The 14534-nt window shown below is 46.0% G+C and overlaps 1 protein-coding gene and 1 long non-coding RNA gene across 4 annotated transcripts in view; both read left to right on the top strand.

Moving 5' to 3' along the window:
• Positions 1 to 14534, top strand: part of Fas3 (fasciclin 3) — a 478993-nt gene that overhangs the window by 383889 nt on the left and 80570 nt on the right. The window lies entirely within an intron of this gene.
• Positions 1 to 14534, top strand: part of LOC143353368 (uncharacterized) — a 59763-nt gene that overhangs the window by 29981 nt on the left and 15248 nt on the right. The window contains exon 2 of the long non-coding RNA XR_013082119.1: positions 7512 to 7572. This is a non-coding gene — a long non-coding RNA (uncharacterized LOC143353368). The remainder of the gene's footprint in view (positions 1 to 7511; positions 7573 to 14534) is intronic.

Raw genomic sequence — 14534 nt, 5'->3', positions numbered from 1 at the left:
CCTAAGGGCACATTTGACTCCTGGATGTACCGAATCGACTAAATAAATTATAGCGACGCCCAAAATATCCTGCTATTATTCCGCTATCCGCCGAGATCCAGCAGGGTTTCACAAAATGAGAATTTGCGAGCGATCGTGGTTCTAAATTTTACATGACGCGTCACGTGGCAGCAGGCGATTTCAGCCTCGGTCTGGCTTGTGTGCCGAGGGAGCTGGCAGAGTCTGTCAAACAGACGCCTCCGCAAACAAGGGTATCCACGTCGTTTCAGAAAGTTCCCGTTCAAAGACAGGAACAGATATTCCACGCGGAACCGGTCCCGCAAACAGAACCGGCGGATGCTTTCGGGTTCCCTTTAATCCACTTAATTCTTCGTTTTCTTTCCCGTCTGAGATTCCATCTTTCAACGACCATCCAGCGTTTTCCACTTCTTCTCGAGACGTTACTTAAAGCCGCTCCCCTTCCCTCCCACCCGGTTGCGTCTTCCCTTCTAACCCCCGCGGGCTGCTGGCTCCGTAGTAACGAGCCCTCCACGAAAAAGGGACCGCGAGCCGCGCGATAAGGCAAACTTTCGTTGACGTTCCGGACGATAACGGGGCCACGGGTACGGATCCGAGAGAACGAACGCTTATCGCCGCCCTCTCACGACTTCGCGCCGCTGTTTTGCGGCTTCCAACCCCGCTATCAGGACCCGGATCTACCCCCTAGACGCTCCGGTTCAATTAACCGTGATGTTGCCCGCCCTGCCGCGCGCGCGCGCTTCTTTCGACCCGGCAAACTTTGAATCTATTAAAACACGTGTCAGTTCGCCTTCTTGCCCCGATTCGTTCCGTGAAGACGCCGCGATCGAATTTCTTCCGATCTTCCGGCTCTGGGTTGTTTGTTGCCATCCAGGATCTCCGGCGTGAAGAAAATGCGATTTCATAATTAGATTGTGCGCTTCCAAATTTCGAATCTTCGTACATTCTCGGCATGGTAAACTTTGAATCTATTAAAACACGCGTCACTTCGCCTTCTTCTAACGATTCGTTCCTGGGAGACGCTGCGATCGAATTTCTTCCGATCTTCCAGATTTCCAGCACGATAAAAATGCAATCTTACGACCAGATTATCGAATTGCATTAATTAAAAAATAGCCTCCGGAGGAGTAAAAATGCTATCCCATTTTTAGTACGATTAGTGATTAGAAACAGAAATCCAAAGCGAATCGATAACAGCTAGGATCTAGACGCGACAAGTGCGTTTAGGAGGAATTAATCCGTCATAGAGCCCCGGCATTGTCCAAACAAATGCCCCTAGCCCCCTCCCTTTTGCGACGGTCCGTTTTCCACCAATATTTATCCGCCGCCCCATGACCGATGTTACAAGGCTCCTTCAAGAAAACACTGAAGGAAGCAAACGGACGGGCAACGAGACAGGGACAAAGTAAACTGCGCGAGGTCTACCAAGAGGCGGCCACGGGCAGACGACACAGGCGGGGGTTTGGCTGGAAGAAACGTAGACAAATCAAGGTAGAAAAACGCGTAAGAAAAGAGGCTGCGCGAAAGAAAGAAGACAAACACTCTCGTTGGCGAGGGTTTGGGCGAGCAGGACGTTGATGCGCATGAGAGAAATGCGGTGGGAGAGCGACACGGGGAGAGAGAGAAAGAGAGAGAGAGAGAGAGAGAGAGAGAGAGACCTCTCTCACCCTCGTGAGGGTGAAGGTGAGCGACTGTCGACGGAAAGTTGCCAAGTCGAGTAATGGTGAAGTTATGGTTGAATCTCAGGCCACGGTTATATACAGTGTATGACAACGCTAACGATGATGCCTTAAGCCGCGGCTCTAGCTTCCGTGCGGACGATCCTGCTTCGTCAGAATTTTTTTCCGCCCCCCGCTGTTTATTATATCCGACGAGGCTCTTCCGCCAGTTTGTTTCCGCTCCCCGAAGAGGAAGAGATTTCTGCGACCAAACTCGCAAATCACCGAGCACAATTGTGACACACGCGTGTGCACGTTCTTCACGGACGTCTGCTGATGATAACGAGGCAGACAAATATGCTAACACGCTGTTTTGCGTCTTTTTATTGGGAGGGTGCTTCTTGTTAGCTTCGAAGTAACGAAGGAATTCTCTTGCTTCTACAAATAACTTCTTCAGAAAAACTTATTGTTTATATATTGCTTTTCATAAGTGGATCACAAATACACGTGTACTTCGTAATAGACAAACAATGTATGTATGAATCATTTCTACGACAAAATTTACGATTTTAGCTGAACATTTCAGAGGCGGTACATACTCATTGAAGATAACAGCAAGCACCGATTGCGAAAAGTGATGTCAAAAAAAGCAAAGTATGCACATTGTCCCTGCTCAGTAGCAGTGTTTGATGTTTCGTCGGAACGTCAGCGTGCCGCTTTCGGCTTTTCGAGCGCGTTTCCACGAGAATATCAGTTTCCTCTCAATTCCGAAAACAGTACGAGTCCGTTTCGGTCAATGGGCGAACGCCCCCTCAAAGCAAATATTACGTTTATTCTCGTATTTCTGCGAGCACCGTGGCGCAGAATGTAATCGCAATCAAAATTCTTTAAACAGGGCCGCGGCATCGGTTTTCAAACGTGTTCCAAAGTTACAAATGGGGAATCCGAGGAAGCTATTCGGATTTAAATTACTAATTAACTCGGCAAGCGACTTCACGCAAAATATCCATTTAATTTTCATCGGGTGGCGTGCGCCGCATTTTGTGCGCAATTTTCGTCGTGTGTCGTCAAAAGCCGAGGTTTCCCGGCGAATTGAAAGCGCTCTTTCATTAGAAAATCAACGGACCGGCATCCAGGGCGCTTCCAACAACTTCGGCCGCTGAAGGCAAGAGTTTAATTACGCATTAAACTATTCCGGCTCCGGTCGGAACGGAAAATAGTCCCGCGCGGTATCGGGAATACATGATTTTTCCCCGTTCGAATGCGAGCCCGCACGCTTCAACGGATTAATCAGCGGGGCGAGCAGGTTTCTCGGGATCGTTTCCTCGCGGAAACGGCCGCACGATATCGATCAGCTGTCGAGCGTGGCAAGGACGCTCGGTGCTCGCTCCGATTTATAACGATTGAATAGTTAGGTCAACGATTTCCAAGCTGAGGTGCAAGTGGAACGGGAATAATGGACCGGAAGCGGTGCTTTATTGGATTACCGGCTCGTGCCCGCTTACGCATCGCCGCCGCCCGTCCCGCTGAATCGTCAATTTTACGTCACGGAAGAACCTAATGCCTGCGAGATATTATAAGAACTTAGAGCACGCTGTAAATTGCCCGTTGGAAGCTGCAACGGCTGCTGCCGACAGCTTTGGCCACACGGTTCACAGATATAGAAGTGGGACTCGTACAATTTCAGACAGGCAAAGCTGACAATAAACTGGCACTCGATGGAGTCAATTTTAATACTGTAGAACTTGATAGCGACAACGTTTCAGAACCGGTGTAGTCAAACTTGGACTTGGTGAAGCTCAGATAAAAAATCCCAAGCTCCCAGAACCCCATCTAGGCAATAGATGGGCACTTGCAACACTATAGAAACCATCTTAGGCTTCTAGAACCCAACACAAGCAATACTGGGATTTTAGAACACAAGAGATTATTATTTCTGATTTCTAGGACCCCATAAAAACAACCACAAACTCATAGAAACTCGTCGAAACAACCTCAGACTTCTCAGAACCCCAGAAACAACCGCAAGCTTCGGGAACCTAACAAAAACAAGCTCAAGTATCTAAGACCCTATACAAACAACCACGAGGACAAATTGGGCTTTTGGAGCACAATAGGGGCAACCTCAGACTTCTATATAATCTAACGCAAACAATAACAGGCACGTTGGACCTGATACAGACAACCCTAAGCTTCTGGGACCCTGCATAAACAACATCAGGTTCGTTGGACCTATTACAGGCAAGCTTATGGCACACAACACAAATAACACGAGCCTAGCACAGGTAACCCCCAGCTTCTGGAACGCAATACAAACTTGTTGGATGTAATACTGACAACCCTAAGCTTATGGTAGACAATACAAACAACACCAGGTTCGTTGAACCTAATACCGATAACCCTAAGCTTCTGGAACCCATTACGAACAGCATTAAGCTTGTTGTGTCCAATGCAGGGAACCCTAAGTTTATGGAACCCAATACAACGAGCAAAATATAATTTTATTTATTTTGTAACCTTCGCGCGCGTCTCAAAAATAGTTGCACAAAGGCAGTTTGTGGTTTGCACGTCGACTCAACCAATTATGTTTCGTTCGCAATTTCGTACTAGCTAAAAAAGTGCATAAAATTACAAACACAATCGCGAAGAAATAAATTTTACGGACAGCCTGCAAAGAGCTCGACTCGATATTCCAGGACAATGAATTAAAGCTTAGCCCAATCGCGTGTTCTCAATTTATGCCATAGCACAGTCTCGTGTGCATTGTGTTGTCTATCTGGATCGCTATTAGCAGAAAGTATGTGTGCCGCGGTTTGATGGCTGTCACTTTAATAGTTCGGCGGCCCGCTAATAGTTTCTTGTCCGCGTGACGCGCCGATTCCCGGTTCCGTAATCGATCGCGACAACAATGATTGCTGTTTAACCCCGATAATAACGGTCAATTGTTATCGAGGTACCAATGGATTCTATACCGGCGGAGTTTACGCTGACTACCGTGAAAATTTCCCTTGGGAGTCGATATGGGAATTCGCATCTCTATTCCCATACGCGGGCATTATTCGCGAACACAGCCGCGCCCTCTAAACGCGGCCAATTTATCCGGTGAAATATAATACAGGCGCGCGCACACGCCTGTGCTCGATGCCTCGTAAACTTTGTGATCATCAATGTAATCTGTTAACACGCCGCCGGTCTATAATTGTTCCTGTAATTACGATCCCGAAGTAATTGAACAGAAAATAACAAAGCGGGCCACGGCCGAGCAATCGGATGAGTTTCGTTTGCGCCGGGCTCTTCGGTATTCGAGTCATTAGGATCGGTTTGGTAATCGCTGGTTCGTTAACGCGATACCATTAATTATCTACTTCGCATAAATCGATTCGACGCATCCCCGGTTGTACGATCTAATCCTTATCGGTTCAGTAATACTATACACCGAAGCCAAAATCTTCGAATTATGAAGCTCCGCCCTAATCGCCGAGATCCGATGATAATGATGCCGGATTTGACATTTAAGACCATTTGTTATTTCGAAGATTCACGTAGCTACCTTTCATGTGGTCCGAATTGACACGTGAAGCTAATTATCGGATCCGGTATCAACGATATCCATATGGACGAGCAACTACAGCGAATTCCCGATATAAATCACTGCGAGCCTCACGTTTAAAGGTCACTGGGACTACCCACACCACCACGGATAGTGACTTTTACATTTCCAGCGTGCACTGTGTATTTCAAATGCAACGTTCGGCGAGAACCACAGATTTAGTCTAAATGTCACTCGCCAGAACCGCGCAAGTGACTTATATCGAGATTTCACTGTACAAGCAATGCGTTATTTCAATATTATTATTTTTGTTAAAAGAAAATGTTTCTTTTTATCCTAAATATACATTTCAGTTGACTGGCTGCAAAATGAAATTGTAATTATTCGTAATGTAATTATACAAACGGCTGCGAGACAATTGGAGACATCAGGAAATGGACGTTCTAGAAAATGGTCATGTGTCAATTTAAAGTAAATTAATTAAACGTATAGTGAATTTCGAAATACAGTTATACGAATTTTTAAGGGATGATCACACGAATTAACATTGAATTGTGGCACCTGGAAATGAGGGAGTTCAGCATTTTTCAAATTTCTCGACAGGAAAATCCTCGTTGGTGCAACATTTTTCGAAGAAAGAATGGAAAGGGAGAGTGATAGTTCGTGAACAATTTAGTGGGCGATTAAACGAACGATTCGCCGCGTTTAGAAAACACTGTCCTCGGGGTTCGTCGTTGCCACCTGGAAAGTTCCTGTCGTTGCAAACCCCGCAGCGACGTGTGCCGGGTTATCAACGTGTTAAACTACGTAATTCTGTGCGAGGCATAAACTTAATGCCTCGCCCCTGACTCCGTCCTCTCTTCCAGCGTACCCCATAACCAAGGTATGACGGGTTATATGCCCGTACATAGCTGTATCACCATATGCTTACCACAATCGGAGCGAACAGCCCGGATAATCGCGCGTGCTTTCGCGGGAACTTCTCGTGGGAAATTGTCGGGACTCGGTCGTATCGCGGGCACCAAAATCATACGTTATTGCGGCCGCCCTATCTGTACAAACGAGCACGTATGCTCATTTGCACGGAAGACAGAGGCCGGACAGACTTTTTCGTTAACGCGTTCAGTCCCTCCAGCTGATCCCGGTAACATTATCGCGTCAAATCCCGTTGGCCGACGACGGAATAGTTGGCTGAACCGGTCTGCCTCTGAAAAACACTCTTTTCGCCTTTTTTTTTTGTAGAAGCATAAAAGCGAACGTTCATATCTACACAAAAAATCGTAATATTGGAAAAACCGAAACTATTTCGATTTCAGAAATTAAAAGACCGGCTGAAACGGGGGCTGGAATTGCTTTGCCAATATTTCCAGCGAATCGACAGGTTCTGACGATTGATCGCGCATTTTTCGGTAACGCGAGGTGCAAAGTGCATTTTAAATAGTCGCCCGGCGCAAAATGAACGAAGCAGAACGCGAATAGTCATTTCGGTGAGAGCGTCGAAACGGTTCGCGATAACCAATTCCAGAAAAGAAACAACGGTTTTATGCGTTACGCTGTCGCGTGTAAATTTGAGGAATGAATTATTGCTGTTCGCGATATTTTTTACGGCTATTTCAGTTCGGAGACAACGACACAACGGGGACCGTGTCGGCAAGGGGAAAGGGAAGGAGGGGTGGATTGCATAGTTCGCAGGGGTGATAAAGTTTCAATTGCAAAAGCGGCAAGTCTCGTTTGGCGATGTTGAAACGTCAACCGGAGAAAAAGCTTATGAATATTTAACAAACACGGCCGGGCACGAAGTTACTTGGCACAGTTTTCGACGTGCCCGATCCTCGGCCCTGTTGAATCTTTTAATTATTTTGGCCTAACTTCTACGAGCAATTGACCAGTTTGCGGCTGGTCGAAAACTTTTTGCGACCATGAGAATGAACCCTGGCGCGAACCCGCGAACGTGACTTTTAATCAGCACATTCTATCGTCCCCTGCGACGAGTCAATTCCAGAATCTGAACTTCTTCGGGGAATAGACCGGGCCAGTTTCTATCCGTCATTAATCATGCGTGACTTAAGTGGATTCGGACTGAATACACGATGAATCTGATCCTTAAACGAGCTATTGGGACCACTAAAATTCTGATGGTACCAAGGTACCCAAACACGTGCTAATAAAATATTGTATATAAAGTCATGTTTATCAATCAAGAAATTACGTCGCAGAGTTAGCTTTATATTTTGTGCTGGAAATCATGCTCGTTGTCTAACAGATGGATCACCTTTCTGTTTCAGGTAATTGACTTCACTGCACCACCGAAAACCGAGCTACGAGTTCGCGGAACACGTAAAGGACGTAAGTGATTCCAGGCCAAGAACACCTGTCATGAATTCTCGGCATTTGCTATTACAACGATACGGAGGGCGGCCCTTAAAAGACTCCATATTTCGTTCCCCCTTACGTGACGCGAAACGTAAAGTGGATCATTCGGTTATATTTCGAATTTCTCGTAACTTTGTCGTGCACCACCCCGATAATAAAGCTTTGAAAGTTATAGAGGCCGCGCACGGTTTATTGCGATTCGCACGCGTTGCGGCGCGCGGATTAATCTCGAATGGGATTTAATTTGTCGAAATTTTAATCCGCACAATTTCTCGCGGCCCCAGTTCCCCTTTGTAATTCGATTTACCTTTTGCGCGAAGCAGTAACCGCCGGTACCTGCAAATTGCGGGACGTATTAACTCGAGGATTTTACAGCTCCGCGACTTCGCGTAAGAATCTCGTTGCAAGATTTCGTTCGAACCTTCAAAGGACGAATTTCGCAAGAATTCTGCGAAACGCTCGAATACAAATTGCATTCACCTAATTGTCCGTTCTCCTTCCGTATGGGTTCACTCTTTCCAAGATTCCTTTGTTTTACAAACAGTCTGTGGATTTTATTCCGATTATTCCGATTACTTGTTAAAATTGCTTAAAGGAGGTATACATTTTACATGAATTTTAAAAGAAGAAATACGTTTGCTCTGTACAATATCTTCTTTTATCAACACTACGTTTGCGGGAACCTTCAAAATTACGGATTCTGAACTGTTTAATTTACAATTATTCGGATTGTAAAGCTGCGTTTATAAGAAATTTATTCAATGCATTTATTCCTTGGAACATATATTATGACAAAGTTGCTAAACATTTGACTAAATATATTCCTGTCATTTTTATAAAATAATCCGAAATAACCACTTTTAGTGCTCCGTAAAGCTAGTGTTAATAAGCAGAGATGTTCATGCATTTATGACATATTGAATACCGTTCCTATTATATGACAACGACTTTTAATTCCACGTTTGATTCGAGAAGAACAACTTTCGAATGAATTCCGAGCCAGCAGGAAGGAAACTCGAGAAACGCTAATTTGCAGAAAGATCAGCGACAACTTGCGAGCGACCAAATGAAGATTAAATTGCATCGCCGCGCCGGGCAGGTTCTAGGGCGTTTTTGGAAATTTCGTTTCCCGTCGGGCCATATCGGGAACTTTGCAGACAAACTGCGCGAGTACCCGGTGACTTATGAATGGCGGCGTACGTAGACGAGTCGTGGTCGCGCGCGTTTGATCGGAGTTCCGACATTGTTTTTCCGGGAGCGAGTTTCCCAAACGCCCCGGCCCCGGGAATGCATCGAGTCGGATTGCCGTCCCTCCGAATTCCCTCGGGTGGTTTCTTCCGCTGAAAAACACTGTCGAGAAACATTCCGGCTGCGGGTGCACAGGGGGGCTTGCAGGGCGCGGGGAGAGGGGCCACTGTTGGGAAAACTAATTCCGCGATATAGGAAAGGATCCTGCGGCGGATAGCACGATCGCGACGCAATATCGGGACCCGTGCTCGCGCGAACGCGAGACGTCCCCGTTGTCTCTCCGTGAAAACAAACCTTGCGGGCCGTTTGCGTTTCCGTCTTCCGGAATTTCTGTGCAGCGCCCTGCGCTACGTCCAAATAAAATATCATTTCTTCGTCGTCTATATTTTTAACCGAACCTTGCCGTAGAACGGAACGAAAGAAAATTTTCGGCGTCGTTCTAACCAGTAATTTCTTGCCAACGATACGATGGAAATTGTTCAAACTGGAGTATGTTGTAGTACATGCCAAATTAAGGTGAGTTTATGTCATCGTTTCGCTCGGTTCGAATTTTTCTGTAAACTAGACGCGTTAGCAATGAACGATCTCTTAATGTGTACAATTTCTTAATGTAGATGGCTTGGTATTTTTTTAAAGTGAACGTACGACTTAATAGATGCGAAATTAGGGTGGGTTTAAGTTATCATTTTGTTGGTTTCTATTCATACAATATGCACCTCTAATGCAAACGATCTCTAGTTTGTAGGACGCGTTAGGTACAATTGGGTTTAAGTCACAATTTTTCTGGTATCGAAAGAATTTACAAAACGGGAACCTTTAAATTCACGAATTCTTTAAATTTCTGATTGATTCTCCTTCGTGTGTCTTTATGTACGTGTCGGAGTACCTTTACAAATCATACATTTTCTCAAAAATGGTTCAAAGCTAAAGAAATTCTTTAAAGTTTGATCTTTTAGGATTACTCGGCTTATTAGTACAAAGAGTGTTTTCTCCACCGGGGCAAGCGAAGGGAAAGAAAGCCGGGAACGTTGTAAGTCGTTTTACGGTGTATTGTGCTCGTCTCCATTACGGCGAGGGGAAATCCGATTTGCCGAAGAAAATCTCGGCGAAAATATGGCCGGTTGAAATGGGGACCGGGTTCGAGCGCGCGAGTCTGCCGTATTATTATATTCGCGGGAAGTTATTCATATCGGTCCCCGGGATTTAGCTTTCTGTGCCACGATAACGAAGGGGGAGAAGGTGGAGAGAACCGTGCTCTTACGTCGGGCAGGCATTTTTTTAGTCGGCGTTGACCTACATATCCTCTGTCTCGCGCAACCCCGTTACAAGCAAGGCCGCACGAAAAAGGGAAACCATTTTTCGCCTGAAGTTTTGCTGTCGTTTAAGCGAAAGAGACCATCTGGCTGTCATTCTCAGAGATGGCGGCGCGCGACGCGGCGCAGGGATGCATCTGTGCAACGGCGCGCCGCGCACTGGCTTGCAACCCACTCGAAACGGTCGATTTTATGAGGAGAGACGCGCTCTCCGAGCCGCGCATGCGAATGTTCGCGTGCGCACGATAATGAAATAGAAAGGACGACGTGCTCGAGTGGAGGGGAAACCGGCGTGATTCTCTCGAAAAATCGGCAGTTGCATTTTTGCATTTTCTTGCAAACAAGTATGGAATCGCTGCCTACGGTCCTGCTGACTCAAAATTGCTGTCTATAAAAAGACAAACTCGATTGTACGGAGACAAGCCTCACGACAGGTGTTTCACGATTCACACGTACGAGGGAAGCTTTAATTACGAAAAGCGACCGAGAAGCTCGCGCTGATGTAATTAATGAATTACTAAAAGGTTCTATCATCGTTGTGTCTTATCGGGTATTAATGGCTTCTTGGATTCACAGGGATATTTCCGTCGCCGTCCGCGATTCCATTCCAGGGATCGTTTAACAAGAGAATGATCACCGACTGGAAATGTTATTTGTCAGATCCTCTCTCTCTCTCTCTTCCTCTCTCTCACTCTCTGTTTTTCTCGTCCACACACACACACAGACACATACACCTCTTCTCTCATTTATCGAACGTTACCTGTCTTTACGAGCGGCATTTAATATCTTTAATTGATTCTAGATATGTTTATTCAGCGGATGCTGTTGAAACAACTCGCACACCAGCGCATACATTGGAACCGAATCCTGTTTATGTTTGAAACCTATTCAATATTGATCACACCGCTAATGGTGTACCGGTATCTGTGTACGCCGCGCGCCGCGATCAATATTAATCTCGGATCCGTCGAGAGGAGAAAGGAATTGCTTTCCCGACCTACCGATATTCAAAGTCGAGTGCATAAATCCCAGTCGAGTTTTAAAGGCGGTTCCAATCCTATTTGAGTATGAACAATACGCGCTTGAATGGCTCTCGATTTATTTCGAGACTTGTCGATACAGAGTCGAAACCTTATTTGGTGTAGCTACCTACAGGGCCGAATTTAGGATTCCTCCTTTAACGTTACCGTCAGCCGATTTAACCGATTGCAGATTATTCGTTAAGCTACTGTTTACGTTTCCAAATATACGTTCGCAATACTATATGTTTACAATATTTTACAGTGCAACACTTCGACAGAAACTTTTCATTCTTTTTTGATATTTATTTATTCAGCCCCACGGTTACGAATAGGAATGAATATTGGTCGCACAATAAAGCTAACTTAATCCACGCATCCTGCTCATTCGCACGTTTCCATTCATTCGTCTATTCTAGTTCCTTTATTAACTACGTATTGCAAATTTGTCTGTTTTCCGATTTTTCCTGCTTTCATTTTCCTCTGTAGCCTCTCCAGCTATTTTATGGTCATTTTGTCGAAAGAATGAAGTGCTCGATCGCACGATCCGTTTCAGCTTAATGGAATCCGTTCTAACGCGAATGAATCCCCCGCAAGTAAATGAACAAAATTTCCCAGTTAGAACGGCCGCTTTCGAAATCCGTGTGTCCGTGACGGACACCATCGGGAAGCTTTCAAATCAAGTTCCGCTCACCTGGTGTCCCGAATCGAGGTGTGTCTCCCGGAAACGGGCAAAAACACGTTCGCTGTCGGTCACCATTTCTCTCTCTCTCTCTCTCTCTCTCTCTCTCTCTCTCTCTCTCTCTCTCTCTCTCTCTCTCTCTCTCCCTCCAGGTCTCCCGAGGGATTCCCGAAACAGGGCACGTTTCACGGCAAACATCGCTCGGCCGTAAGGAAGTGCGGAGGAAGCGTCGTTCTAAGCTGAACTTTCCAGCAGATCAAACATCTGTCGCCGGGTCGATGCCGGGCCCCGGGAATCCATTTATCCGTCTCCCGGTGCCTCCCGGCCTTGCGAATAATTATATTCAGCAGGGTTCGGTTTTAAGAGGCGTGTCTCTATCCGGCCCGGCTCGCGGAATCAAAACTTTCTGACCTAATAAGATATTCGTGTCGCGGCACCGTATTTGTTCTTTGGTGTTCGCCGTCCGCGCCCGACGACGAGCTTATGCAAATCCGTGAAAGCGGCCAGAAATCTGGATGCCGTGGATAAAGTGAAACGAGCTTCGTCACTGAAAGAACCGAGAATCAGAAGTTCCACGGATTAACCCCCTCGACGCCGCGCGCCGGCATCGTCGTCGCACTGTTTCCACTTTAAAACGGCTCAAGGCGCGCCGCGAAAATTTCCACGGCTGACGTTCCCGGCTTCTTCAACTAGTTACGGTTGATCCACCGGCTCAAAGACAATGTTTTTCTGTTCCTCGAACCGGTCTTATCGAAATTGCCGAATCATTCAAGTCAGACAGACCCGGCGCCCGAACTCGTTGACGACGCGAGCTTGCCGAGCTTTGCGTTTCGACGGTGCTCCACGCTTTGCTCGCGAACTACTGAATTGTTCTTTCTAAAAAATTCGGAAGTGAAATTGTTTTTTGATTGCTTGTGATTTCAATAAATATTCTTCTTTTGGGATGAACATTGATTCGAAGAGAAACGATGTCGGTGAAAATGTATTTCTTTAGAATGTGGCACTACAGATCAATCGTAATCTGTTAATTCACTATAATCTTGTCCTGTTCAAGCAGCCAAACAACATGCTAATCAGAGAAGCTAAAGTAAAAGCACGCTTGTTCCTTCACGCTTTCATACGCTTTCAAACGAGTGACAAGGATTTTTCGGGCAACGAACGCGACATGAGATATCGTTTCGAGAAAATTCCGGAGAGTTACGCTAATTCGCAATGGTGATCGGTGAAAACCGTGTGTAGGAGTATCGCAGAGATAGGGTAGCACTCGGGCTTAATTGCGCTCGCGCTAGTCCACCACGTCGATAATAACGTCGATGAGAATGCAGAAGTTCTTTGACCTAATGAGTTATTCGTTTTATCATGCTACTTTCGCACGTGCACTACCGTAACGACGAACCAATGGGACAAGATAGATCGCGGAATTGAAATCGACTCGCGGTAGTGCATTCTGTCTTCCGATCGCGGAGATGTTAAATTAATCTGTTCAGGAGACAAGAAAATTATTTCGTTTCGAGTTCGTTAAACGTGACGATCGTCTCTGTTCATGCTCGAGCAGCGTAGGTTCGTTTCGTGTTACGACGCGAGCTGCTCTCATAACGGCGAAGTTAAATTTATCAGATATAATGGTAATACGTCTGTCCGTTTTGTTCGCGGCGTTCGTCTCGTGTTATGAGGCAATCGATGGTTTCCAGATGTTCGTACAGTAATAAAGGTAATAGACAGACCGCGAATCTCCATGCAAATTCGCTTTCTTATTGCGGACTTTCCTCGAGTTGTTTCTCGCGTATTTCCGATTGAAACTTACCAGAAACGCGTCTACAGCGGCCTCGTCCATTAACTGCGTCGGTTACTATCAAAATGAAAAAAGCAGTAGACATTCTTTCGAACAAAACGCATTAATTCGAAATTTCCTGGTCATATATTCATCGATCTGTAGGGAATACAAGGACATTTTTTGGTCGTTAATGTACAGCATACAGAAGTCTACTGTAGCGTAGTCATCCGAAACAGAAAAACCAAATCGTAAAAGCATAAAACGGTAGTAAAATAAAAATTTGTGCATCGTTCACGACGGTAAGAAAATTGTAGGCAAATCCATAGCGTCCATCCTATTCGAGATTGCCGCTGATCGTCACTGATTACTTAAACAAAAGCTACAGCGTAATGTGCAGCCGGAGCTCTCCTCCTCGAGCGTAATCCGTAGCAGAAAGAGAAATGACGATCTGGGAAGACACTCCTGCCGTATAAGGTATTTGACACTCCCGCGGACTTATGCAAATCCGCAGAAACCGGGACACCGGGCGAAAAAAAACCCTCGAGGGAGGAGGATGGCGGCGGAAAGGAGAGGGTGGGGGGGGGGAGGGTAGAAACCGGAAGCGGAACACGGAAATGGAAAGACGGAGCGACACGCTCGCCGAAAGACGGCCCCATGATAATTTCAAGTCGTTCCGCGAGCTACGGCCGCGTGTAAATATTTCACCGCACAGCTGTCGTCGGATGTTGTGAAATATTCCTCAGCCGAGCCTGATTCCGTGAAAGCGGTAGCCTGTTTTCATATTTAATTTTCTGCGTTTCCGTAAACGAAGGTCTCGGATACAGAAAAGACGGCGAAACTCCGCGCCGAGTATCAAAATCTTCTTTAAACAACGCGCATACCTCGGAACACCAATACGA

Source organism: Halictus rubicundus, chromosome 4, assembly GCF_050948215.1.
Source record: "Halictus rubicundus isolate RS-2024b chromosome 4, iyHalRubi1_principal, whole genome shotgun sequence".
Lineage (NCBI taxonomy): Eukaryota > Metazoa > Arthropoda > Insecta > Hymenoptera > Halictidae > Halictus > Halictus rubicundus.
The sequence above is the reverse complement of the archived record's forward strand: the minus strand, read 5'-3'. Positions and strand labels throughout refer to the sequence as shown.